This window comes from Gorilla gorilla, chromosome 6 (assembly GCF_029281585.2).
Source record: "Gorilla gorilla gorilla isolate KB3781 chromosome 6, NHGRI_mGorGor1-v2.1_pri, whole genome shotgun sequence".
Taxonomy (NCBI): Eukaryota; Metazoa; Chordata; class Mammalia; order Primates; family Hominidae; genus Gorilla; species Gorilla gorilla.
The window spans coordinates 42,758,510-42,785,956 of NC_073230.2; the positions used below are offsets into that span (position 1 = coordinate 42,758,510).

At 42.5% G+C, this 27,447-nt stretch overlaps 1 long non-coding RNA gene across 1 annotated transcript in view; it reads left to right on the forward strand.

Annotated features, from left to right (window-relative positions):
• Positions 1-27,447, forward strand: part of LOC109027664 (uncharacterized) — a 63,635-nt gene that overhangs the window by 25,405 nt on the left and 10,783 nt on the right. Inside the window, exon 2 of the long non-coding RNA XR_002006693.2 lies at positions 14,064-14,164. This is a non-coding gene — a long non-coding RNA (uncharacterized lncRNA). The remainder of the gene's footprint in view (positions 1-14,063; positions 14,165-27,447) is intronic.

Sequence of the window (27,447 nt, forward strand, 5' to 3'; positions counted from 1 at the left end):
CACAATTCAGTTCCTCTGTTCTTATTGCCCAACCACACTCCACTCCTTGAAGTAAGCACTTAAAAGATTTGGTTTCAAAATATCCAAAAAATGCATAAGGCAGGAGCCACTCGTCAATGACACAGATTTTCCAGCCCATCGAAAATGCATTTACCTTCCTCACAGGTCTAGCAGGCACCTCCTCACTGACCTTCACAGGCAAGTTGGAATGGAAGGGTGTTGCTGGAAATGGAGTGAAGTCATGTTAAACATGTCCCCAAATGTTTATGCTGCGGAGTGATCAGTAACCACCATCTTCACTTTACTTTGATTCATTTTGTTTTTCTTCACTGCCTCTTCTCTTCCTGTTTCTGTCAAACTTGTTCGGTGACGAAAACAGTGATCCTCACAAAATACCTAATAGCTGTGAAGGCTGATAGTAGGAACACAACAGGGCAGGAGTCTGCTTGTAGGATCTGGGGACGGAGGCACAAGTAGGACCAGCGTCTTCTCCTGGTACCTCTGGCTCTATCTGCTCCGTGCTCTGCTCTTTCTACCTTGCAGCTTCCTCTGTTTGCTCAGTGTCTCTGCTCCTCTGTTGCTTAGACTTACACGTGGCACTTTCCAGCCACCTAACCTGTTTCTTGCTATATGTAGCCTTCCATCCAACTGCATTTTGGCAAATTCTTTCCATGTATTTTAGTTCAAATTCTCAACGGAAAGAATTTGATCATATGAGTACCTTACCTTTTCATTGGACCAATGGAAGATTGCTGTGTAGCCTCTTATTGGTGCTCCCAGATCATGTGATCTTTGTCACGTGACTTTCATGGACCCAATCATCTGTGACTCAGGTACCACAAGGTACAAATCATGGCCCAGGCGGCAAAGGACTGAGGGCTGGGCGGGTTCCTTGTGAAGAGAGTTTAGACGGGGCTGGCAATTTCCCGGGTACAGGCTTTCCTCATCTTACCCTGACAGGGATCTAGATATAAAAACCAAATGAGGAGCTTCAGGGGATTGGAGGCCACAGGACACGGAGCTACAGAGTAAGTACAGCCCGCCTGCTGGATTCAATCTTGAAACGTGAGAATGAGTGAAGCCAGAGTCCCCGAGAAATGAAGCTGACCTCCTTGAAAACAAGACCAAAGAAGTGTGTTCAGAAGCCAAAAATGAGCTGGAGTCCTTGTAGGGGCTCAGCCCAACATATCAAAACATTGTCAGGGAGAGGAGGCTGAGGCCTTGCTGGAAGCGGCGGGTGTGAAAGGGCAGGAGAGGAAAGCTCTCAGCTGTGAATGTGCGCTGTGCTTGTGGAAGTAAATCGGGCCACAGCCTGCCACACTGCACATCAAGGGTCATGGCACTGTGTGAATTCCATTTGCAGGTCCCCTTTTTAAAAGGCAAAGCTGGCCTTCCTGGCTCTAATGGAGAAGAGCAGCTTCAAGTTTACAGCCAGAGAGGAGGACGTTTCCCTGGCATCGGGAGACTTTGATTGTCTGGGCTGGGTACCCCATTGCTTTTGTGGTCCTCAAGCCCCCTGCCCATTGCTACCTCCTTCGCATTTTCTGTACGCCACTGGTTGGTCACTTTTACCAAAGATTTCTTATGTTTGAATAGCCATATGTGGCATTAAGAGTGACTTGACTTAAAAGCTAATTCAATAAAGCTTCTGGAAGAAAATAAAGAATACTTGCACAACCTGGGGATGAGCAGGGATTCCACAAAAAGGTCACTAAAACACTAACCATAAAAGAATAAAAATAATAATTTGGACTTTATCAAAATTAAAAGATTTTGCTCATTGAAAGACACCATTGAAAACATGAAATTAAAGCCAAAGACTGAGAGGAATATCCCAATGTGTATGCTTAATAAAGGACTTGCATCCAGAATACAGGCATACCTTGTTTTAGTGCACTTTGCTGTATTGCCTTTCACAGATATTGTGATTTTTACAAATTGAAAGTTTCTGGCAACCCTGAATCGAGCAAGTCTGTTGGCACCATGCTTCCAACAGCATGTGCTCATTTTGCGTCTCTGTCATATTTTGGTAATTCTTGCAGTATCTCACACTTCTTCATTGTTATTGTTATTATTATATCTGTTTGGTGCTATGTGATCAATCATGTTTGATGTCACCATTCTAATTGCCTTGGGGTGCCACAAACTGTGCCCATATAAGATGGCAAACTTAATTGATAAATGTTGTGTGTGTTTTGACTTCTCCACCAACCAGATGTTTCCCCATCTCTCTCTCTCTCTCTCTCTCTCTCTCTCTCCCTCCCTCTCTTCTGACCTCTCTATTGCCTGAGACACAAAATATTGAAATTAGGTCAATTAATAACTCTACAATGGCCTCTAAGTGTTCAAGTGAAGAGTTGCACGTCTCTCACTTTCAATCAAAAGCTAGAAAAGGTTAAACTTGGGAAGAAAGGCATCTCAAAAGCCAAGATAGGCTCAAAGCTAGGCCTCCTGTGCCAAACAGTTAGCCAAGTTCTGAATACAAAGGAAAAGCTATTGAAGGAAATTAAAAGTGCTACTCTAGTGAATACATGAAAAGGAAGTGAAACAGCCTTATTGCTGACATAGAGAACATTTGAGTGATTTGGATAGCAGATCAAACCAGCCACAACATTCCCTTTAGCCAAAGCCTGATCCAGAGCAAGGCCCTAACTCTCATCACTTCTATGAAGGCTGAGACAGGTGAGGAACCTGCTGAAGTTGGAAGCTAGCAGAAGTTGATTGGTTCCTGAGGTTTAAGGAAAGGAGCCATCTCTGTTACATAAAAGTGCAAGATGAAGCAGCAAGTACTAATGTAGAATTTGTAACAAGTTATCCAGAAGATCTAGCTAAGATCATTGATGAAGATAAATACACTAAACAACAGGTTCTTGCTATAGACAAAACAGCTTTATATTAGAAGAAGATGCCAGCTAGGACTTTCATAGCTAGAAAGGAGAAGTCATTGCCTGGCTTCAAAGCTGCAAAGGACAGGCTGACTCTCCTGTTAGAAGCTAATGCAGCTGGTGATTTTAAGTTCAAGCCGATGCTCATTTATCATGCTGAAAATCCTAGAGCCCTTAAGAATGATGCTAAGTCTGTTGTGTCTGGGCTCCAGAAATGGCATAGCAAAGTCTGGATGACAGCACATCTGTTCACAGCACATCTCTTCATAGTTTATTGAATATTTTAGGCCCACTGTTGAAACCTATGGTACAGAAAAAAAGATTCTTTTCAAAATCTTACTGCTCATTGACAATGTACTTGGCCACCCAAGAATTCTGACGGAGATGTACAAGGACTTTAAGGTTGTTTTCACACCTGCTAACACAACATTCATCTGCAACCAATGAACCCATGGACCAAGGAAATATTTTGACTTTCAAGTTTTATTATTTAAGAAATACATTTTGTAAGGCTATAATTGCCATAGAGAGTGATTTCTTCTGATGGATCTGGGCAAAGTAAATTGAAAACCTTCTGGAAAAGATTGACCATTCTAGATGCCATTAAGAACATTTGTGATTCATGAATATTTGTGATTCATGGGGAAGAGGTCAAAATATCAACATCGTATTAGTCAGGGTTCTCCAGAGGGATAGAACTGATAGGATATATGTATATATAAAAGGGAGCTTATTAAGGAGAGTTAGGTCACACGATCGCAAAGTGAAGGCCCATGATAGGTCATCTGCAAGCTGGGGAAGAGAGAAGCCAGTAGTGTCTCAGTCTGAGTCCCAAAGCCTCAAAAGCAGGGAAGCCAACAGTGCAGCCTTCAGTCTGTGGCTGAAGGTTTGACAGCCCCCAGCAAACCACTCGTGTAAGTCCAAGAGTCCAAAGGCCAAAGAACCTGGAGTCTGATGTCCAAGGACAGGAGGAATGGGAAGAGGCATCCAGCATGGGAGAAAGATGAAAGCCAGAACTCACCAAGCCAGCTCATCCCACCTTCTGCCTGTTTTGTTCTAGCTGCAATGGCAGCTGATTGGATGGGGCCCACCCACATTGAGGGTGGGTCTTCCTCTCGCAGTCCACTGACTCAAATGTCAGTCTCCTCTGTCAACACCCTCACAGACACACCCAGAAACAATACCTTACCAGCTATCTAGGCATCCTTCAATCCAATCAAGTTGACACCTAATATTAACTATCACAAACATTAACAGGAGTTTGGAAGAAGTTGATTCCAGCCTTCATGGATGATTTTGAGGGGATCAAGACTTAAATGGAGGAAGGAACTGCAGATGTGGAACTAGCGAGAGAACTAGAACTAGAAATGGAGCCTGAAGATGTGACTGAATTGCTGCAGTCCCAGGATAAAACTTGAATGGATGAGGAGCTGCTTCTTACAGATGAGCAAATAAAGTAGTTTCTTGATGTGGAATCCATTCCTGATGAAGATTCTGTGAACATTGTTAAAATGACAAGAAAGAATTTAAAATGCAAAACTAAGTTGGTAAGGCAGCAGCAGGCTTTGAAAGGATTAACTGTAGTTTAGATGGAAGTTCTACTCTGGGTAAAGTGCTACCAAACAGCATCTCATGTTACAGAGAAATTTTTCATGAACGGGAGAGTAAATCAATGCAGCAAACTTTATTGTCTTATTTTCAGAAGTTGCCACAGTCAGTTGATCAGTCAGTAGCTATCAATATTGAGGCAAGACCTTCCACCAGCAGAAAAATTATGACTCAAATTTTTGAGGTGATTGGTAAGCTAATTACTCGATTGATCATAATACATTGTATATATGTACTAAAATACCACACTGTACCCTATAAGTATGTACAATTATTTCATGTCAATTTAAAATAATAAAAGCAAAAATAAAAAAGATTACAACTAACTGAAGCCTCAGATGATTGTTAACTTTTCTTAGCAATAAGGTATTTTTAAATTAAGGTATGTAAATTGTTTTGTTAGAGAATGCTGTTGTACACTTAGTAGACTACAATGTAAACGTAACTTTTATATGCACTGGAAAACCAAGAAATTTGTGTGACTTGCTTTATTATGATATTTGCTTTATTGTGGTGATCTGGAACCAAACCCACTATCTCTGAGGTATGCTTGTGTATTGAGAACACCTACAAATCATAATAAAAAGACAAACAATACAATAAAAAAGCTAAAGACTTGAGTAGACATTTTCCAAACACACAAATGGTCTAGGAACACGTGCAAACTGCTCATTATTCATCAGGAAAATACAAATGAGAAATTACAGTGTGTTATCACTTTACAATCACTAAGATGGCTATAATTACAAAGACTGGCAATACCAAAAGTATATCGACTGGATGTGGAAAAATTGAGCTCTCATATATTGCTGGTGGGAGGGCAAAAGGGGACAACTACTTTGGATGACTGTTGATCAGTTCTTTAACTGTTAAGAATACACATTCCCTGGGAGGCCGTGGTGGGTGGATCACCTGAGGTCAGGAGTTCGAGACCAGCCTGCCCAGCATGGTGAAACCCTGTCTCTACTAAAAATACAAAAATTAGCTGGGCGTGGTGGTGGGTGCCTATAGTTCCAGCTACTTGGGAGGCTGAAGCAGGAGAATCACTTGAACCTGGGAGATGGAGATTGCAGTGAGCTGAGATCACGCCATTGCACTCCAGCCTGGGCAAAAGAGCAAAACTCTGTCAAAAAACAAACAAACAAAAAAAACACCACATTCCCAAGGAAGGAACTATTGATACATACAACAACATCGATGAATCTCAGAACAATTATGTTGAGTGAAAAAGACAAACATCCCCCCAAAAGAGTACATATTATATGATTCCATTTATTTAAGACTCTAGAAAATCCAAACTATAGTAAGGGAAAACAGATCAGTGGTTGCTTGGGGGATGGGGATGGGGATATACACGGGAGTGATTACAAAGAATACAGGGAACTTTGAGAGGATGACGAAAATGCTCATTTTAAATATGAGCCATTTGTTGCATGTCAACTATACCTCAATAAAATAGTTTATTGGTCTATTATATAGAGGGTATATAATACATTTAATATTTTTTTAAAATAGTCACTTTGTTTAAAGTGACTCAAAATAAAACAACAACAAAAATGAGAACACATGTTCTCCATGAGCCACAAATTCATTCCTAGATATTTATCTGAAAGAAATGAAGGCATTTGTTCATACAAAGATTTGTTCAAGACAGTTTATGACAGTTTTATTCTTACTAGCAAGAAACTGAAAATAACTAACATGTCAATCAACAGGTAAATAGATAAACAGTTTGTGGTGCATTGTATAATGGAATATTACTAACCATTTCAAAAACTGACATTCACAAAAGTTTGATTAAATCTAAAAAAGATATGTCCCAAATACAAAAGATTACTTTCTTTGTGATTTCATTTATATGAAGTTGAAGAACTTGCAAAACTCATCTATGGTGATAGAATCAGAACAGTGGTTTTCTCTTGGTGGTGGGGAGGGGGAAGGTTGAGTGGCTGGAGGTTGATGACAAATGGTCTGAGAAACTTTCTAGGGTGACAGAAATGTGTTATATCTTAAGTGAGATATTGGTTACATGATGAAGTGGATACTGTGGTGCTCTGCTCAGCTGCCCTCTTCAAGGCCGACATGCCCATTCCCTAGCTGCTAGGATAACCCACACCTGCATTTCCGACTGAGCATTGCCCCTGGTCACAGGGAACTGCCTTGCCCAGACATTTCCCTTGCAAGGGCTGAGCCATAACAAATGACTGTCCAGTGCAGAGATTCCTAGACCTGCCCTGCTTGCCTCACTTTAAGACACTCTGAAGAGCCATTCCTTCTCCAAAGCTCCCCATAGAATTAGCTTAAGCCTTCGCTGCAGCTTCATTGTGGATTAGCTTCTCCCTCTTTCCAATCCAGCTTTCTTCATTTATTTACAGGTTTATTATTGAGAGTATATACCAGTAAACTTTCTGCACATAATTTTCCACTTCAGCATTTGTTTCTAGAAGATGGAACTACAATTGGTCCTAGAACGTGAAATTTAAAATGGGATTTTAAAGCTGGATAAACAGCTAGGGCTGTCAACGAGATCCCATTTTTAGTGGGATGTGGAGCATGAATGGTCCTTAGCAGACTGCGTGGTGTGATGGTTACAACCTGTACTGCCAGTGGATGTGGTTAGGACATCAGTGGATGGGAATACGTTAGTTGGTGAACTTGAGTGGAACGAGAAAAGTTGTAACCACAAAGACTGTGGCACCAAGTGGCCATTGCTGCATGGGTGGATTCTTTGAGGACTATAACCAGCTCAGGATGATTAATCACCAGTTCATAAGCAGTGGGTTTAAGAGAAGTTTGACTTCTCAGCCTAGCAGGTCTCCCTCCCAAAGGCCAGAACTCTGTTTCAGAAGGAAGGAGACCCTGATAATTGGGTGTGAAATATCTGCTATGAAAATCTTGAGTGCCTAAATAACCCTGAACCCACTTGGTGTAAGTGGCTCACTCTTACCTGTTAGAAAATAGTAGCCCTCCCCTTGCTTGAAGAACATGCAAAAAGCACAAGTGAAATAATTACAAAACAATGTTTGTCCTCACTGAGGATCTCACTGCCTCTCACACCATCCCACTTACTTACTGGCAATAAGACCAATAACAAGTGTTAAAGCTAGGATCTAGCTAGTATGTACTGATGGGTCCCTGCATGTGCAGGATCAAAAGAGGAGGAAATAAAGTTGGATAAAGAGGAGTGTATTGGTCATAGTCTTAAAGCAATTTGTTTGGGAGTAAGTTTTAGTCGGAAAAAGGTGAAGATATTTATGCTGAGTTATGTTAAGCAGATTATTTTGAGACCTTTTGCTGGTAGACAAAAACTGAGGAAATGTTTCACTAAATATATTATGGTCAATGAAAAAACCGGACTTTAGAGTAAATGTGATAACCAAGTAGATTTGTGAACTTTATTTCTTTAGTAATTATTTTTATCTTATGTGAAATGATTCAACCTTTAATTTTTGCCTAGATTATAGCAGTGTTTTATTTTACCTTATAGGGCATTTTAATGCTTGGAGAAAGACTATAAGTGAATCTACTTCAAGGGATTCTGTTCATGGTAGTATATAGTTCTTGGTGCTCTTTTGGAAATTGTCAAACATTTACTGATAGCAGAAAAGGAACCCCAAAGCACCTGTAGTGTTCACCTTGTTATAAAAACAGAAACATTTAGAACAGGTTTCATTTTGTTTCTAGATTTATGTTGTTGTAGTTGAACAGCAACTGTTTTTTTCCCTCAGTGTTAATGAAAGGATAAAGACTACCTATATTGTTGGGTATGACTATCAAAGGATTTCCGGTGATTCATGTTTGTGAATTGGAGTTTAAATGTTTGCAGGATTACTGTACTTCCAAAGACCCACTAGAATGTCAGCTGTACTCTGTACTCTCCACTGAGAAAATGAACAAAATCCTATGTCTTAACAGTTATGCTCTAACTTTTTGAAAGCTTTTTGATGTAAATAATAGGTTAGAAACTAAAAGCGTTTTAAACTTACAAAATACAATTTGAATGATGGAAGGTTATTCAGATACTGGCTTTCTGTAAAAACATCATTGTGTTAGATTGTTTGTAATGTACTATCAATAAAATTGGCTGCTTGGGCAGCTTTAGTTACCAAAAAAAAAAAAAAAACAAAAACAAAAAAAAAAAACAAACAAACAAAAAAAAAGAAGAGTGTATTGGTATGGGGAACTCTCCAGTACCTAGGATTTAACTCCTTGGCAAGGATCCCGAAGTCAGGCTAATGGGTTGCTAGGATGGCTATTGGAAGCTTGAGAAAAGTGATGGCCTCCACTAAGTGAAGGAGCACCTGCAGAACTGCTGTGGCAGATAGGGAGGAAAGAATCAAAAGCCTAGAAGAATTGGGTATGCTAGAACAGGTATATTTCATAAGGCCAGGAAACTTACCAACTGACCAAGTTTGGGAGGAGGGCCCAAAGAATGTGCTAAAATTGTCATGCAGCTCAGCGGTGACTGTCTTCATAGACTAGGGCTACCAACGGGAGATGTGAATACGAAACTGAGCTCCTGAGAGCAATGGGGATGGCTGGATCCCAAAATCGTAGGGGGCAGGTGGCAGCGCTTAACTGTCAGAAGCAATGTGGGCACAATTATTACAATAAGCAGCAAAGGCAGAGTGGTGGCCTTGAGGACAGACCAACGGAGAGATGAAGGTGGTTGACAGAATTTTGTACTCCTAGGGCTGAGAGAGTTGGGCAACAAACAAAAGCATTGCTTAATATGTGCAATCAAAAGAAGACAAGGATGAATGGTCAGATGCCTGTGGACAGCAGCCCCAGTGAAAATTCAAGATTCCTGGCTGTTCTCAGACATGGAAACCATTGACCGAAGTATAGGCCAAGTCCCTTGAAGGAACAATTCTGCAAAGCCACAGCATGCATACTCAGCAGCAATTTTCCCAGTCACTCGGTAGTAATTCTCCCAGTCACTCAGTAGGAATTTTTCCAGTCCTTCCTTTTGGCTACAGATAACCATGCAATGAAGAAAGAAGAATATATATAGGTATTTCAGAAATTGTTGGATAACATAAGGTCTTGACCTAGGGAGTTGACATTGATGCCCAGGAGCCTCCAAAGCAACCATGGCCTACCTTTTAGAATTAGAGTGTATGAGGAACAGATAATAATTGGAGCCCTGAACCTAGTCCAGCTTGCCGCAGGCTCACTGGCCTCCTGGAACCACCCAGTATCATTTTCCCAGTTCCTGAACATGTAATTGGAATTGTCATACTTGGTAGTTGGCATAACCATTGCTCCTGGATTTTGCCACCCAAACTTCACTTTCTACCTTGAACCGTTGTTGGTCCATGAAGAACAGCTTGGACTCAAACCCCTTGGCTCTTCTCAGTCTTAGCTGTTGAACACACCTAGATTTAGTCTTGAAACCACATCTGCTCTGACTGGCCCAGCCAGATAGACATATCCACTCTCAGGGGAGATTGCATACTCTTAAGCCAATGGTCTAAACTTCCTATTCAAAAATAACCCAGACCTGGCTTGTACATCTTCCATTTTTTGTTTAAAGAGATATTAGAATGTGAGAAATGATATTACACCCTAAGATCAAAGCTGAAAACATAGAGTAAATAGATCCTGGGCTCCACCAATGCAAGTGCAATGCAAGTAAATATATTCTGTATGATACGCCAATAAAAAACAGGGATACATAGTTACTTGGAGATGGAATGGGTAGCAGATGTGCTTTTTTTTTTAAGTACTATCAATAAACAATAAAATTAGCTACCATTCTTTGAGCACCTACTATGTACCACGAATGTTCCCGTATGCCTTCTCATCTAATCCTAATGACCACCCTGTGAGGTGAATGGCATGCCCATTTTATAAAGAAGGAAACTGAGGGTCAGAGAGCTGAGAAAAATGACCCAAAGTCATAAAGCTTGTGAGAGGCAGCCAGAATCCCAGTATGGTTTGCTGATTGTGGAACCAGTGCTGTTTCTGCCACACTGAACTGCATCCTGATTACGGAGATTTGCAGCCCAAGCACCTCGGAGAAATTGCTTGGCTTCCAGCAACTGGGCTTAAGAAAATATGCCTTTTCTTTCATGTTTTTAAAGACAGAATCCATCATAAAGGGCATTCCTTTAAGACCTTCTGCTTTGAAGTGATAAAAGCTAGATTGAAGGAAGGCTCCCAGGCTCCTGATCTGGGTTCACCCCTGCCCTGAGAGCCAGGAAATGTGATTTCTTCTGCCATCTCTTTCACTTATGGTACTTGCTTTGCTTCTTGGGTCTCCAGTGATTTTTTTTTCTTAAGAAAAGAAGATAGCTTGGGTTAATTTCCAGTTCTCCACAATTTATCTGTACTGAGCTGGAAGAGTGTTGAGTGGGAAAGGGCTTCCTTGTCCACGAGGGCCTCGCAGCTCTTCAACACCCACTACTTCTGCCTCATGTCAAAGGCAAGCAGATCGGTTTATTAAATAGCTGTCAAACCGAATCAGCGAGCACCGAGAACACACAGAGGGGAGATTGGATTAGAGGGAGAGGACATGCCACGCTAAACAAGGGCACAGATTTATGGCTTTGGCCATGCAGCCTCAGAAATGATGCCCAAGGTAGCTATGTGTTGGGGGCAGCTGGGCCAAGGAAGTGAAGTGTGATATTCACAGGGAAGGACTGAGGCATAAGGTGTTTCCAGTGACCATGCTTTTCCTTTCTGGCACTCAGATCACTTGTAATTAGCATATAAGTAATGACATGTGTTTATTTGGTAAATGACTCTCTTCCTCATCAAAGTATAAGCTTACCCAGGGTAGGGGCTGCTGGAGGCTATTCACTTCTATTTTCCAGTGAGGGCACATGGCTGGCATCATAATAAGATATGCTTGCAACATTAACTCCACTGAAGACAGCAACTCCAAGACTGTCACCAACTTAGAAAATATGGATGATGCTTTACTCACCAAAAGGAATTCACAAACTTGGGTTCTAATTAACACTTTCATAGATTGCCCCTGTCCACTTTTCATAGCCCCCACAGATGAGAGGCAATTTGAACTAAAGAGGAAAACAAAGTGACAGATACCTGCTAGCCAATGTCACTTTAAGCCCAGTGGAAATAGAAATGTGTGCATGAATGATTACTGAGGGCATTTTGGAAGAACTACTGGACTAGATTCTTGCCCTGGAGGGACCTAGACTATAGCAGAGAAGAAGTAGTCTTTGTATTTCCCATTCCAACATTTTTATTTTATTTGTCATCATCTGGGATTTTATCTCAGTGTCCACCTCTTCCATACGCCTCACATGTGTGGTGAGGGAAATGTCCCCACTCTTGGCTCTAGGAGCGGGGACACCTCTGCCTCAGGCCTACACTAATCGACATAATATCATCCACTCACCCCAGCAATGGATGCAGTTATGGTTACATGGTCTAATGTGGGCCAATGAGAAGGGAGAAGATATGGGCTAAGGGTTTCCTTACTTCTCTGAGAGAACTTCCAGAACCGTCATTCTTTTTCTTTCTGAATGCAGGAGAGGAAACGTGCTCCTTGCCTCTCTCCCTCTATCTGACTCAGTTCCTTATCATCCTCATATATGTACTGATCGGTGGAAACTAAATGCACCCAGAACCCTAGAAGCTGGGAAATGCAGTCTTTGACTTTCCAGCCTGTTCGGGATTGGAAGGTGCTAGAAGGGGCTGAAATGAGCATTGAATGAGCCAGTTTGCAGCATCTGCTGTATCACCTTCTTTGTTACTTTAAGAGTAGTGACTATTCATCATGTTTTTGAAATCTACAAGAACTTCGAATAGTGAGCAAACGAGTTAAGAATGTAACTATGGGGAATTGGGACTGTCTTTGAGTAGGAAAAATACATCCATGTTTCATGTTTATTTCCTTTGTATTAATTTTAGAAAAACAATAATCTTATAAAAGTGACAAATCAGATGACTAGATGACTACTGCAACCATCTAAGTGTGAAGGGTCGTATCCTGGATGGGGCCAGTTGAGAAGGAAACAAACTCTCAGATTGAGCCATATCACTATGATAGAGTTGGGGGACCCTGTGGTTAGAATTTTTGTAGTTGCTTAAATCAGAAATACCCATATACTGATTTAAGCAGAACGGGGGCTTTATCACTAAGGCACAGTGGTGTTTGACAGAACCCTGGGCAGAGGAGCATTACTGCCAGAGCTCTCTGTCTCTCCTCTTTCCTTTCTTTTCTTCACCTTCTGCATTCTCCTTTTTATCTACAGATTGGCTTCCTCTGCCTCCCCATGTGCCTAGGGGGCGGGGAAGGTGGGGTGTGGGGAGTGGAGAGGTCGGGGGTGGAAGCAAGGCCATGACAGCTCTTGAGTTTGTATAGCCTTCTCTCTCACTCCCATGGAAGGGATGCTGCATGGTCCAACTGGGGTTCAGGCTGACCCCTGAGCCAATCAATCAGGTCCCAGGAGGAGGGACGGGGGCAGTTCACAGGCACCCAGGCTCACCTCTATGAATCTGAGAATGGTGATGTGAGGTACATTAGCCTTGTGGGTGCCTGTTGTTTCCAAACATTGTGCAACGGGATGTGGGTTTGCCAGACATGAGTTGGCAAGGGAGAGGAAAGAATCCATGATGATGCAGAGGCTTCTGGTCTGAGGAAGAGGATGCAGCACCACTTCTCTGGATGCAGGGGTAAGTTGCCTAGACTGAAGTGGGAGCCTTTGGAACTAGAGCAATATGGGCTGGGGCAGAAGCAGTTGAAGACAGAGGTCACTGAGCATGGCATCGATGGCTTTACCCATGTTTGAAGTGGCCTGAAGATCCTTTCAACCCCAGTAAAATAGAGAATGGTGATAAGGCCAGTTTGGGAACAATGAGACATCTGTGAGATTAGCAAAAACCTAAGGCTCAGGGAACCTCTTAAAGCCTCCCTACAGGAGAGTCGCCCCTTTTGGTCCTAGAACATAGGCCTGAGCCCACCGACCAGACTTAAATGTGGGGAAGGCAGGGCAGCGTGGGGTCAATAGCTGCTTGCATGGCTACCTGTTGGCTTTGTGCCCTGAAGAAAGAGGAGATTTTAAGTGTGGGCTGAGCATGAGGAGGGAGGCTGCCATCATTTTATAAAAGTTGTGTGATTATAAGCAAAGTGGGGAGCTGGGCCAGGGGAGCAAGAGTGGGTGGCATATGCTCTTCCTCTCAACACCCATAGCAGACATGGCTAATCGGTCAAGGAGCTCTTTCCCATAGAGCCCTGACAGCATCCTTCTCAGCACAGGGCTCTGGGCAGCCTCTGACAGTCTGTCAGTACATGGAACAACCTACATCTGCTCAACCCGATCTAGGCAATGGATGGCAGGGAAGGCAGGTAAGTCTGGGTCAACATGGCTGAGCCATGTATTTTGTGGAAAACTAAGAGGGTTGTGGCAACCATAAGTGTGATTCCAACACAAAGTTTTAGCTTCAGTGTGAAGGTGGCTTAACATTCTAACCAGTGCTGGCCTACTGCTGGAGACTCTGCTAAGTGCTGGTTCACAAAATTTCATTTCATCTTCACAGCAGCTCTATGGGGCTAGCTACTATTACGAGTGCAGCATCTCCTACTCATGTTTACAGATGAGGGAACCGAGATCTGAAGAAGAGAAATGACCTATCCAAGTTCACCCAGCTGGGGCCAGTTCTTCTGTTTCATCTAGAATTGGATGTTCCAACTCCTGGTAAGTATTCTTTCCACTGCCCCAAACATATTTTGATTTGAGACTAGATTCTTCTGCTGTTTCCCAGTAAAGAGAATTTCCCCAAACGTCTGTGCCATGTGATAGCCCCTTAGGGTCTTAAGTCTCCAAGTGTGTCTTCAGATTAGTAGCATCAGCATCCCATGAGCGCTTGGCACAAATACAGAGTGTCCAGCCCAATCCCAGAGCTCCCAAATCTGCATCTGCATTTAAACGAGACGCCCTAGGATCCATGTGCACAGTGAAGTTTGAGAAGCTTGACAAGGCACCAGCCCTTCCAAGTGTTCCAACCTGGCAGAAAGAGTTCTACAGGCAAACAAGTTTGGGAAACACTGAATCCTATCCTGTTCTTTTACACATCAGCATAGTAAAGGCTTGGAAGGGCCCTAAAGGAAATTTTTTAAACTTTGCTCAACAGGATGTTTTCCAAATTTGCTTGTACATAGACTCTGGATTCTGTATGAATAGCATTTACTCATATCCCACGGATTTACTGTTTAACAAAAAAGTTTGACATGTGGTCATAGACTAGCCAGATGAAACCCTGCTTGTGTGTGCACTAAAAATAATGGAAAGAAGTGCAACAAAGATTGATCTAGTAATCAATTATTTATCATTCCCTTAAGGTGACAGCAGCACTGCCATTTTAAGGGCACCAATATTATAAAACGAAAAAAAAAAAGCACTCAAAAAGGGAAAACAAAAGCAATCTGTGAGGGGAAAGAAAGGGTCATAATTTGGTTTGGGCAGGAGTGTTTGACCAAGAGGAAAGTGGATGGAAGAATAGTTGTTTCATTAACCTATTGCAATTTCTCATAGCCTTACACTCATGAACACAAAGCAGCATAAAATGGGATCAGAGGCTGTTTTCTACTGACTAGTTTGCATTAGTGATCTCATTTTATTTCTACAGCAAATCTTCAAGGTAGATATTAGTATCCTCATTTTATAGATGAAGAAACAGGGACTCAGGAAGATTTGGTCATTTGTTAAGACTTGTGCAGCTAATGAGCCAGAACTCAACCCCACACTTTGTGACTCAGGAGTCCAGGCCCTTTAGCCATTACACGATTTTTTGCAGAAAACAGTGGAAGGCTGGGCCCCTAAAAGACTGTGCCTGATCTCAGCCTGGAGTCCTAGGAGAGGATGAGGGAGGCCAGCCTGTGAGCTGTTCTTGTGGATTGCCAATCCTCTTGTGATTGACATGCTCCTCATCACCAGCTCCAGTATCTGTCTCTGCTCCTGCGTGGGCTGCTCTAGGGTCTGGGATATCACATGTCTGACTCAGCAATTAGCTTGTTGTACTTCATCCTCCCGCTTGCCTCCAGCTCCCCCAGATTAATAGAGAGGAGCTGCTGCAGCCAGGCAGTCAGCCACTCCCACCTGAATAGATTACTGAACAAAGAAATGAATTGAGAGAATTGGGGAGTGAAGAGGGGGCCAATAGCTACATTGCCTGTTTTTAAGCAACAACTGCTTTTGAAGTCACTGATGGCAGGAAAGGCCAGACCCAGTTTGGCCTAGTTTGGTGATCGCTAACTCAATTACTTAATTTTCAAGGAAAACATTTGCTCCAATAAATAAAAACAGAATAAACCACAAGACTTAACTGCCTCCTTTTAGTGAGCTTCAGTCCCAGGCCTGATTTGCAAAAGGAAAGCAGCTGGAGAGAAGTGCACTTGAGGTGGAGACTGACAGTGGAAACAGTAATAACAGAAATAATCAGTATCAAGTTATCAGCGCTATTCTAAGAGTTGTGCATATTTGAACCCATTTAATCTTCACATAAACCCTCTGAGATAAGCACAATTATTATCCCCATTTTCCAGATGATAAAACTGAGGCCCATATGCTTCACATCATTTGTGCTTAAGGTTACACTGCTGGCAAGTACTGGTTAAACATCCAGAAGACAGACTTGGGACCCAGACTGCCTGAGTTCAAATCCTGCTCTGCCGTGGTTTTCTCACTGGAAAAACGAGGTGTTACTAGATGCCTCTCTGCCAAACCTCAGTCATTTCTTAACACCTTCACATTCTTGGGCCAACTCTCATTCAACAAGTACTATGATTTTCTTAAAGCTTTCTGTGAGCTAACTGTTTTTGAAAGTTTAAATAACTGTATTTCAAAAGAAACACATCAAAAAGTAGATTGAAAACTAATATGTCTTGTTTCAAATAGATGGTGTTGATGAAAATGAATATTATAAGAAAAAAATAGGATTACCTATATTTGAGATACAGATCTTTTTCTTCCTTGTTACAAAGAGAGGTTAATAAGTGTTAGAAAGACACAGGAGATCTAGTGGCCCCAGTCTACAATTTTCCTCCTGGAAATAATCGGAAGTATTGAAAAAGAACAGAACAGGAAATGCCTTGCTCAGGAACACAGGTCGGGAGAAATGTCACATGGCTTGTTTCTCAGCTCTTTCTCCTACACAAGACTAAAACAGCATGGCAGAGGGCTGGCCCCCAAAAGCTTAAAGAGCTCTGTGTGGGCAGAGGTATCTGTAGCTGTGGTCAGGCCCCATCAGGTGGGCTGTGTGCCAAGCTTATAAAGAAAACTTGTGATGAGTGTACCATCTTTGTCCCATTCAAAAGGGATCTTCCAGCAAGGTGGCCCAAGCTCATCCAAGTAGTACTATGGTGGCAGTTAAGAACAATATATCCAGCCTGCCCTTCCTTTCAGGCATATGAGAGGATTACACTCTGGCCTCCACCATAATGTAACATAACACACGGCCGTTTGACTTGTTTTGGCCGATGAAATGAGAGGTTATGTGCTGCTTCCTGGTGGAGGCATTTAAGAGCAGGTGCACAATTCTACATGCTCTCTCCTCGGCTGAGACTGTGAGTCCTGGGCCTCATGTAGAGAGGGCAGCACGAGAAGATGGAAATTGCATCAGCCTGGGTCTCTGAGTGACCACTATATGGGGCAAAGCATTCCCCTGCCCCATCCCAGCTCCCTACTGACTCACAAGAACATCTGTATTGTTTTAAGCCACTTTGATTTGGGGGCCTTTTGAGACCAAACATAAACCATCCTATGCAGACTGCTTGGGGATGAAGCTCTTACATTGGCTGCCAAGGCTACAGATCCAGGCCCCTGTGGTCTGGCAGGCTGTTTCTCAGAGCTGGCTGTCCCCTCGTTTGTCATAGCACTGCCTTTTCACCACCAGTGAAGCTTCAAATCCATTGATGCCTCCAGTGCCATCTACAGCCACAATCCTGCCAACTCTGCACATCAGGCTCCTACTGACCCTGGGGCCCTGAGCCCCCCAGTACCCCTAACCCTGGGGTACTGACCATTCACTTTGGTCACCAGCAGTTTTGTAAAATGAGACAGCTCCTCCCTATCTGTGTGCTACCCTCAGTTAGGTGTGCCCCATAAGCAAAGGTGCTTGGTGTCCTTGGTGCCTTGGGGAAGCACCTGAAACATAAAGAAATCTGTCTTTCCCAAGTCACAGGGTTGTTGTGAATGTCACATGAGTGGGAGAGTTGTGTGAGAGTCTTGCTCCATGCTAAGCAAATAGGCGAGGGGTTCTAGGGATGATCTGCCATGTGACTGTCTGGGGTAGAGTGTCTGCAGAACATCTGCATTGGAAGCTCTCCTGGGTCCTTATTGAGTGAGAAGCACACAGCTTCAAAATTAGTAATGTAACCGAAGCCTTTTAATTCCTTTAATTGAGTTACCCAGGAGGAGCAATGGGAGCACCTGGCTTTCTGCCCTCCAAGGGCTAGACAACAACAAAAGGATTAAGTGTACCATTAAATTGCTTCTGGGCTTTTCCTAACCAGGAGCCTCCTCCGCCTAGTAAAAAGAGAATTTAAGAAAAAATGGGGGGAGGGGGAGATCGAATAGCAGATAAGATTGTGGAGGGAGATGTGAGGAGCAGAAAGGATAATTGGACCTGAATGACAAAGGCCCATATCCCACTGCCGAATATACAGTTGCTGACTACAGTGGGACTCAGAAATGAGTTCATACAGCTTCTTGCATGCTCAAAAGTTAGAATCTTGGGACTGAGGATGGGGAAGAGAGAAGCTGAGGTGCAGAGAGGAGAAGCAAATTGCCCAGGAGTGCGTGGCCTGGAAGGGGCAGAAGCAAGACTTCACTGAAGACTATTTGGCTCCAAAGCCCAGCATCCTCCATGGTTGCCATGATTTCTCTGCCTCATGGCAGGGGTGAGGGTGGGTGGAGAAGTGGAGGGGAGTGGATGAAGACAGAAACTGGAGTAAGCAGTGGCCGCCCCAGCTTGCCAGCCAGGGGCTCCTGGCCAGGAGGCACCCTGCCATGTCCCCAGTATAAATAAGGCTGACACAGAGGAACAGGCAACAGACAGGCAGAAGGCAAGCTGCCTACCCAAGGGGGTGAGCTCTTTGGTTTTACACATGCAGCCCCCTGTGCATGTACTTTTATGGCTGCTATCTTTTTATAGCTTGAGAATGTTATGTTCTGGGCAAAGTCCTCTCTCCAGGCCTGGCCTTGGTCTACTCTTCCTGACACGCACCACACTGCTCCATTTACAGCTTTGTTGAGAAAGTATTTGTTGAGCACTTGTTATGTGCAAGGCACTTGCCTGCCTCTGGGGATGAACGATGAATATGGTTTCCTTGCTCTGGATGAGTGCCCAAGTTAATAGGAGAGACAGATCATTTCCATTCAGACTGATAAGTGGTGTTATGGAGGGAAGCAAAAGAAAAACATCCGGGCTCAGTTGGGTGGGGTTGGTTGGGGAAGGCTTCTTGGAGGAGGCATCAGCTTGGTCGAGTCCTGAAGGACAAGAGGTGAGGAGCAGAGGAGAACATGAAGACGTCATGGTGGTGTGGAAGACAGGTCGTGAGTTCACTGCTATGGTATGAACGTACACCACATTTCCCTGTGTCTTTGTCTCTGTCAATCAGAATGCCTTTAATTTTGAGTTATAGAATAGCCAACTCAAATAGGCTTAAACAATAAGTGGACAACTATGCAGATGTAAAAAATGAAAAAGAGGCCATAACTACAGAGAGTAGAGACTTTAAAAATCTTAAGAGAAAATGAAATGAAGTACTCAGTTTTCTAGAAAAATAGACATGAAATTGACAAAGAAATAGCAAATCTGGATACATCATGAATAATTAATAGATAAAAGTCTCCTTGGCAAAAAGAACATCAGATGGTGGGACTGGTATACAAACTGATAATTTAAAGCAAAGGGGGAAATAGACAACTAATTTTATAGTCTTCTTAACAACACTGAACAAAGAAAATACCAATAAATAATTTTAGAATGATATCATGATGAACATATATGAAAAAAATTCTACATAAAATATTAGTAAATTAAATTGAGTAATGAATTTAAAATATCTCAGGAATGTAAATATGGTTTAACAAAAATTCATGGAGTAATGGAAGAAAATCATATAATTTCCCCTGTAAATACAGAAAAAGAATGTAATAAAATTTCACAGCTATTTATGATATGAAATCCTTAGCAAGCCATAAATTCAAGAGAACTTCCTTAACCTGTCACAAACCAAGGGCAAATATTATACTTGATGGTGAAACTGTAGGCATATTTGTATTAAAGTCAGCAAAAACAAGGAGGCCTGTTGTTACCTATTCTGTTCCACATTATACTGGATTTTCTCACCAATGCAATAGAACAAAGGAAAAATTTTAGATATAAAAAACAGTAGGAAGAGGTAAATTACTACTATTCATAGATTAAACAGAAAACCCAAGAGGATTATAAACTATTAGCACTTTTAAGATCTTAATAAGATCAATTGATGCAAGATCAATATACAACGATCAGCAGTATCCATGTTTACATGAAACAACAAATTAGAAAATAGACTAGAAATAGGCTTTATACCCACAAAACTATAAGTTGACTAGAAGTATATCTAACAAAAGACATGAAAATCATCTATGAAGAAAATATAAAATGGTACTGGATGACATGGAAGATAAATAGATAAAGAGGTATACCATTTTCATGGACAGAGAGAATATTAATAAATCTCATAAAGATGTAAATTCTCCTCAAGTTCGTCTATGAATTCAATGAAATCACAAGTAAAAAACCCACACATTTTTCCCGTGACATGCCAGTTGATCCTAAAAGTAACATGGAAAAAAGAATGGCCTAGAATTGCCAGGCACTTCTGAAGAAGAAAGTGTGGAAATTTTCCCTAAAGAGTGATCAAGGCTTATTATAAAGCTCTCATAATAAAGACAATGTGGCATTGGTAGGGATGACACTAGAGAGCTATAAACAGACCCCCACAAATGCATGGAAGCATTGCCTGTGAAAGATATGGCATCACCAGTCACTGGGGAAAGGGTTTTCTGTTTATTGAATGTGCCAGGCCAGTTGATTATCTGTACCAATAGAACTTGGATCTTTATCTTAAAGAATACACAAAAATGCCTGTAATCCCAGCACCTTGGGAGGCTGAGGTGGGCAGATCACGGGGTCAGGAGATGGAGACTATCCTGGCTAACATGGTGAAACCCCATCTCTACTAAAAATACAAAACAATTAGCCGGGCATGGTGGCGGTCGCCTGTAGTCCCAGCTTCTCAGGAGGCTGAGGCAGGAGAATGGTGTGAACCTGGGAGGCAGAGCTTGCAGTGAGCTGAGATCACGCCACTGCACTCCAGCCTGGGCAACAGAGCAATACTCCATCTCAAAAGAAAAAAAAAAAAAGAATACACAAAAATAAATTCCAAATGAATTAGAGATCTAAACATGAAAAGTAAAACATTGAGGGAAAAATGAAGAAAAAATATTAATACAGGTACAGAAAAGAATTTCTTAAATAAAATACAGTTAGCAGAAACTATAAAAAGTTTGATAAATCTTGAAAATGTGTTAAATTAAAATATTGTTATAATGATACCATGAATATAATGAATGATATTTTATTTATATAGGGAATTAGAAACGTGATGATATTTGTATGCACACAACCTTCAAAATATTAGTATGTAAATCATAAAGAACTCCTTATTAACAAATGCAAGACAAAAACTCTATAGAAAAGTAGGCAAAAAAATATTGTGGCATAGATGGTGAACTTTCTTCTAGTATCCTTTTCCTCTTATTCCATGTGATAATAGAACACCTGGAGTTTTTGCTTACAAATGGCTGCCCTGCCAAAGACTACATTTTCCAGCTTCCTTGTAGCTAGGTGTGTCCACACGACTACATCTGGGCCAATCAGATGTTAGTGGAAGTAACGTGGGCATTTCCCAGTCAGGTATTTTGAAAAAGGCACTGTTTGCACAGCACTTGGACTCTCCCCACCCCCTTCTTGTAGGCCGGAATGCAGACTTTTTTTTTTTTGACATTAAAGCAAGTTTATTGAATTTGTATAACATACATTTTGAATTGTATAATAATGTTGGAAGGTTAGAAGCGTGCATACTTTCTTTTTATTTATTTTATTATTTTATTTTATTTTTATTTCCATAGGTTTCTGGGGGAACAGGTGGTGCTTGGTTACATGAGTAAGTTCTTTAGTGGTTATCTGTGAGATTTTCGTGCCCCTATCACCTGAGCTGTATACACTGTACCCAATTTGTAATCTCTTATCCCTCACCCCCTTCCCACTCTTTCCCCCAAGTCCCCAAAGTCCATTGTGTCATTCAGACTTTATTGAAGGCTGGGAGTCATCTGGTGAACTGAGACTGGGTTTCACCATCTTGGCCAGTCTGGTCCTGAACTCCTGACCTCGTGATCCATCCACCTCTGCCTCTCAAAGTGCTGGAATTACAGGCGTGAGCCACCGCACCTGGCCCACTGTGCAATTTTTAATGGCAGACACATCAGAAACAAAGATGTCAGAATATTTTTATCTAAATAGGTATTGGTGCATCCTAAAATGGGAAACTATTCAGTATTGATATTTATTGACATCAGTAAGTTTATTTCTATTTTTTAAAAGAAAGCCTACAAGGCAATAATCAATCTATTGCAAGTTTGTGTATTTATGGTGGGCCTTTGCTTGTGTGGGTATAGGATTGCAGGATGAGGAATTTTAGGGTGTCAACCATGAAAACTCAAGCTCCTATCAACCACAACAACCTTTCCCCCACTGGGAAGAGGTTACCTATCTCTCTCAGTCAATGAAATGGGTGGGCTGCACCTCAATCAATTGTGCAGGGAGAATGATTCCCTTGGTTTGACACTGAGGAGGTCTCTTACACAGCAGATGTGCTTTGCATGGAGAAAGAGGTGGACTTAACCAACTTAGTTGGGGCTAAAATGCTGATTTTTAGTTTTTTCAGTACATTTGAAACATTTTATAATTGATAAAGTTTTAAAGAAGTTATAACAGAAAAACTTACATTTGAAATAGCAGCCAGAGACTTCAAAAACCAAGAGATAACCTTTATAAGAAATGTGTAAGATCGCTATGAAAAAAACCAGAACACTTACTGAAGAGCTTAAAAGAGGATAGTTAAAATGAAATCTTATGCTAAAGCCCAATATATAGAATAGATGCTAATATTTGTTGTGCTAATGGATAACAGACTCCATTTATCAAGCACTTACTTATGCCAGACATCCAGCAAAGTACTTCATGCACGTTGTCTCATTTAATCTTCCAATAATCCAGTGAAGCAGGGATTACCATCATTCCTGCTTTGCATATGCGAACACCATGGAAGGTTGAGAACTCTGTTCAGAAGCAGAGAATTAGGAAGTCATGGAGTCAGATTCTAACACAGGAATGCCTGGCCCCAGAACCAAGGATCTTTGCTGTGCTGCAAAACCTCTGTCATTTAAGTGAGGTGAGGTCCTGGAGATACAGCCAAATATAAACTTCACTAATTCAGTGTTTCTCACATTCTGTTCTGTCTACTGTTCTGCTTTCATCTAATTTTAAAGATCCATTCTGTGTTTTTGGAGTTAAGCAACATAGGGGTGGCAGAAACAAGGTGAGACGACCCCAAGAGGGAAGATATGTCTGGGGCAAAAAAAGTGAGGGTGCTCCATGCTTGATCAGGAAAATCGGCTACTGGAGAAAATCCTTGAAGGCTCTGTGATTTGTTTGTTTGATTTGGGGGTTTTGTGGGATTTTCTTGGTGGGGGAGGACAGGATCTTGCTCTGCTGCCCATGCTGGAGTGCAGTGGTGCCATCATGGCTCACTGCAACCTTCGCTTCCTGGGCTCAAGGGATCCTCCCGCTTCAGACTCCTGAGTAGTTGGGACCACAGGCTCACATCACTATGCCCAGCTAACTTTCAAATGTTTTATAGAGACAGGGTCTCATTATATTGTCCAGGCTGGTTTCGAACTCCTGGGCTCAAGTGATCCTCCCGCCTCGGCCTTTCTAAGTGCTAGGATTACAGGCATGAATCATCACGCCTGGCCTGTGATTTAGTTTTGATTGACAGGTGATATTCTGCCCCAAACAAGGGGGTAAGAAACTCTAGACTCCAACACACTGAGGTTCAAATCTCAGCTTTCCCACTTATTAGGTGTATGAACTTAGGAAAGTTATTCAGCCTCCCTGGACCTCAGTTTCTTTATCCAAAAAAAAAGGTTGTTGAGGTTATATGAGGTAATGCATGAATAGTACATAACAGAATTTAGCAGGTGGTAAGCCTGAGTTATCACTTACCAATTATCATCACTGTCATGGTCATTGATTTTGTTTTTTTTTTTTTTTTTGAGATGGGGTCTCGCACTGTTGCCCAGGCTGGAGTGCAGTGGCACAAACTTGGCTCACCACAACCTCCGCTTCTTGGGGTTCAAGCAATTCTCCTGCCTCAGCCTCCCAAGTAGCTGAGATTACAGGCGTGTGCCACCATGCACAGCTAATTTTGTATTTTTAGCAAAGATGGGTTTTCACCATATTGGCCAGGCTGGTTTTGAATCCCTTTTGAGTCCACCCACCTCAGCCTCCCAAAGTGCTGGGTGTTGTGGTCACTGTCACCATCATACTTTAGTGCCTAGACACCACCCCCAGCACCTCAAGGCTTCGGTCTTCCTGCTGCTCTGGTCCAGCTGGTCAAGGTCCCCTCAGCAAGGGGCTAAGTGGATTTCTCATTCCCTACGGCTCATGATGGACCAAGGCCCTGGGAAATGCCCACTGCATCAGGCCCATGCACAGATCTCACAACTGAGAGTTGTTTGTGGAAGGCGGAATGAGAGACTGATGACTCAAGATAAGATAGGCAATCAGCTCCGACTCGCCACTGCAGACTTCTAGTCTACTTGTAAAATGAGTCTTGTCATTTATTTGACAGTCCCCAGGATTTCACAGAGGGGGAGGGACAAATAAAGCCAAGCCCCCAGCAGAGTGTTCCCAGTAGCCTCAAGTGTGGAGTTTGCTGTTCTTGGGGCCCCAGGACTTGGTTGAACCTCTCAACATCCTGGCTGTCTCCAGGCTCTCTCCATTCATTTCAGCCAGTGTTTGTTGAATGCCTTCTGGAAGGGATGACATCAGGGCAGATTTCCTCTTTAGTGGCCAGCAAAGTATTTCTGTTTCAAATAAATTCAATCTGGTTCCAGAAATTTACCTCAGAGCAGAAATGTCCAATCTGTATCCCTCTGACCACCTGCTGCCCTTTTGTCTTCTGTTCACTAAGTGGTCAGGATCACAGGCTTTGCCAGGAAAGATCTGGGTTCAGGCCACTCACGCACTGTGTCACCCCAGTCTTCACCTCATTCTGCTACCAGTTTCACAGGATTCTGATTGTGATGGATCAATCAGATGGTGCATGTAAAACATCCAGGACTGTGTGTGCCTCATTAAACTCATCCTAAGGAAAAGATCTGGTGAGGCAGAAGACTCTGGAGTCATTTTATCTGCTTTACATAATGTATCCTCATGCCTCAGGTAGCCGTAGAATCCTTTGATGCCATAGTCATGAGGAGAGGAAGGCCCAGTCCAGTTATGGTGCCTGGCAGCCATGCCAGTGTAGGGCCAGGGCTTCTGCTTGGCCTGGCAGCCGGCTTCTCAGTTGATGTCTTCCCCACCCACTTCATGCCTTGGGTTTGTCTTCTGTCAGTATCCTCAGCACCCAGAACAGAGCTGGGCACAAAGCTGCATCTCAATTAATATCTGCTGAATGAGTGATTGATTGAAAGAATGAATGGCAGAAAACAGAGAAACAGTGAAGGGAAAAAAATTATGACCCCACAGTCAACTGTAACTGCTGCCTACTCTTCAGTATCTCAATCCACAACACCTTCTCTCCTTTTTGTAGCTTTCCTGGCTCCCCAACCAGGCTTCCCTCCATGCACACACCTTGCCCGTCACATCCCTTTGTTCTCCCCCACTCCATCTCCCACCCTTCCATGATAGCATGGATTTTTCTTTATCTCTTTTCTCTTAGAAAGCCTACAAAGAGAAGGGAAGGGGAATGGAGCCCGCTGGTCATGGGTAACTCTGCTGGGTAAATGTGGTGCCCTTACATCACCGAGCCTGGGTCATGGCAATGGAAGGCCCTCCTTAACACCAAAGGAACAGAGGAGCTGAGTGGCATCAGAGGGTGCACATCAGATGTGAGCCTGGAAGTGAAGGGTAGAGCCTACTCGCAAGAGCATTTAGGAAAGTTAAAATTAAAAGAAAAAAAAAAGCCATAGAGAGAAATGGTATTATTGTAGAGTCCACTATGACTACCCAATGAGGTAAGGGGCGTGAATGGCATTTCTGTAACATAAAACAGGGCTTCTCAAACTGCAATGTGCACAGGAATCACCTGGGGTTCTTGTTTCAATTTGCATTCTGTTTTGGTGGGTCTGGGGAAGGGCCTGAGATGTTGCATTTTCTAATAAGTTCCCAGGGGGTGCTGATGCTTCTGGTTGGGAAACCCACTTTGGGTAGCAAGGGTTTAGTGGAGAAAGCAACAAAAAAGCTTCTGCTCATGTTTTATCTCATCTTTTAAAAGATGTGAATGGGTCACCCTGACAATAATGGAAGGACTCTGAACATCCCAGGGTTCAAAGGGGTCCTCTGGTCCCACATTCCCTCCTTTCACCTTCCACCCTCTGCCTAGACTCTCCCAGACACAGGGCAGCCTCCTCCAGGAAGCCCAAACTGAAGGGGGTTGGAAATCCAAAGAGCTCAATTTCAAACCTCTCACTTGCTCCCCAGAGCTGCATCAGCTCCCACAGCATAAATGGGGGTGGCTTCTGTCCAAAGAACGCTTAAGCCACATCAAATTAAATTTCATTGGCTATTGTGCCTTCTAAACAAGGGATGCAAGAAAGTGTCTACAGGTGTTTTTGCCTCTTTCTTCCCACCCCACCCCCCAGCACATAAACACTAGACATTGAGCACCGAGGAAACTGTGGGTTCTTTCTTTATTTATTCCCAAGGCTTTTGACATAGATGTTTGGTAAATGTTTGTTGAATTAGTTAATAAAAAGTTTGACTTTCTTTGGCTACTTTGACAAATCGAATTAGATTCTTTTAAGGCAGCCAAATTTCTTTTGCATGACGGCACAGGTTTTGAGAGCTTGAGTGGATTTACTTAAGGTAACTGGCAGGGAGGCAGGAAGAAGAAAAATACCAAAACTGGTTCATGTAGCAAACTGTAATACTAATTGCTCATAGTATGAGGAGAAGAGAATTGGCTTATCCTATATGATACACACACACACACACACACACACACACACACAGAGTTTCACAATGGTAGGTATCTTAGATCTTGCCTAGACCTGAGATGACAAACACCTGCCATGAAGAAAGACCCGTCTCTCTCCGTTCCCATGCCCATGGCAGACATTACTAATCAATCACAGCACTTTCCCAGCTAAATATGGATATAATCTCAAAATCCTCAGTTTTGAATCCAACATTGGTTGTTTCTTCACCTGCCCACTGCTGAACTCCTATGTTTCTGAGCGTAATTTGTCTGAGTATGTTCTTGCCAGGTTATCACCTGCTTGTAGTTCTCTTGTAAAACTGCATACCTGTGTTTTCTTTGCTGCCCATAAATCATAGCTCAGCTAGAATTGAATTATGTTAAGGGAAAAAGAGGTGAGATGAACAGTACACTCCGTTTTACAGGGTACTATGAGAGTAGGGATTGCATCTTATACATTCATTCATTTATTGACCAGATTTTTATAAGAAACAGGCACTGGTTTGTCCTGTGTTTAATTCTACATGATAAGCCCCCCTAATATGTGTGTTTGTGCTTGTATGAATAATGGAGATGGATGGATGGGTGGGAAAATATTTGATTAGTCACCTCTTATGGGGTGATGCCTAATAATCCTGAGCCAGGACAGCCCTCCCCTTTTGCCTC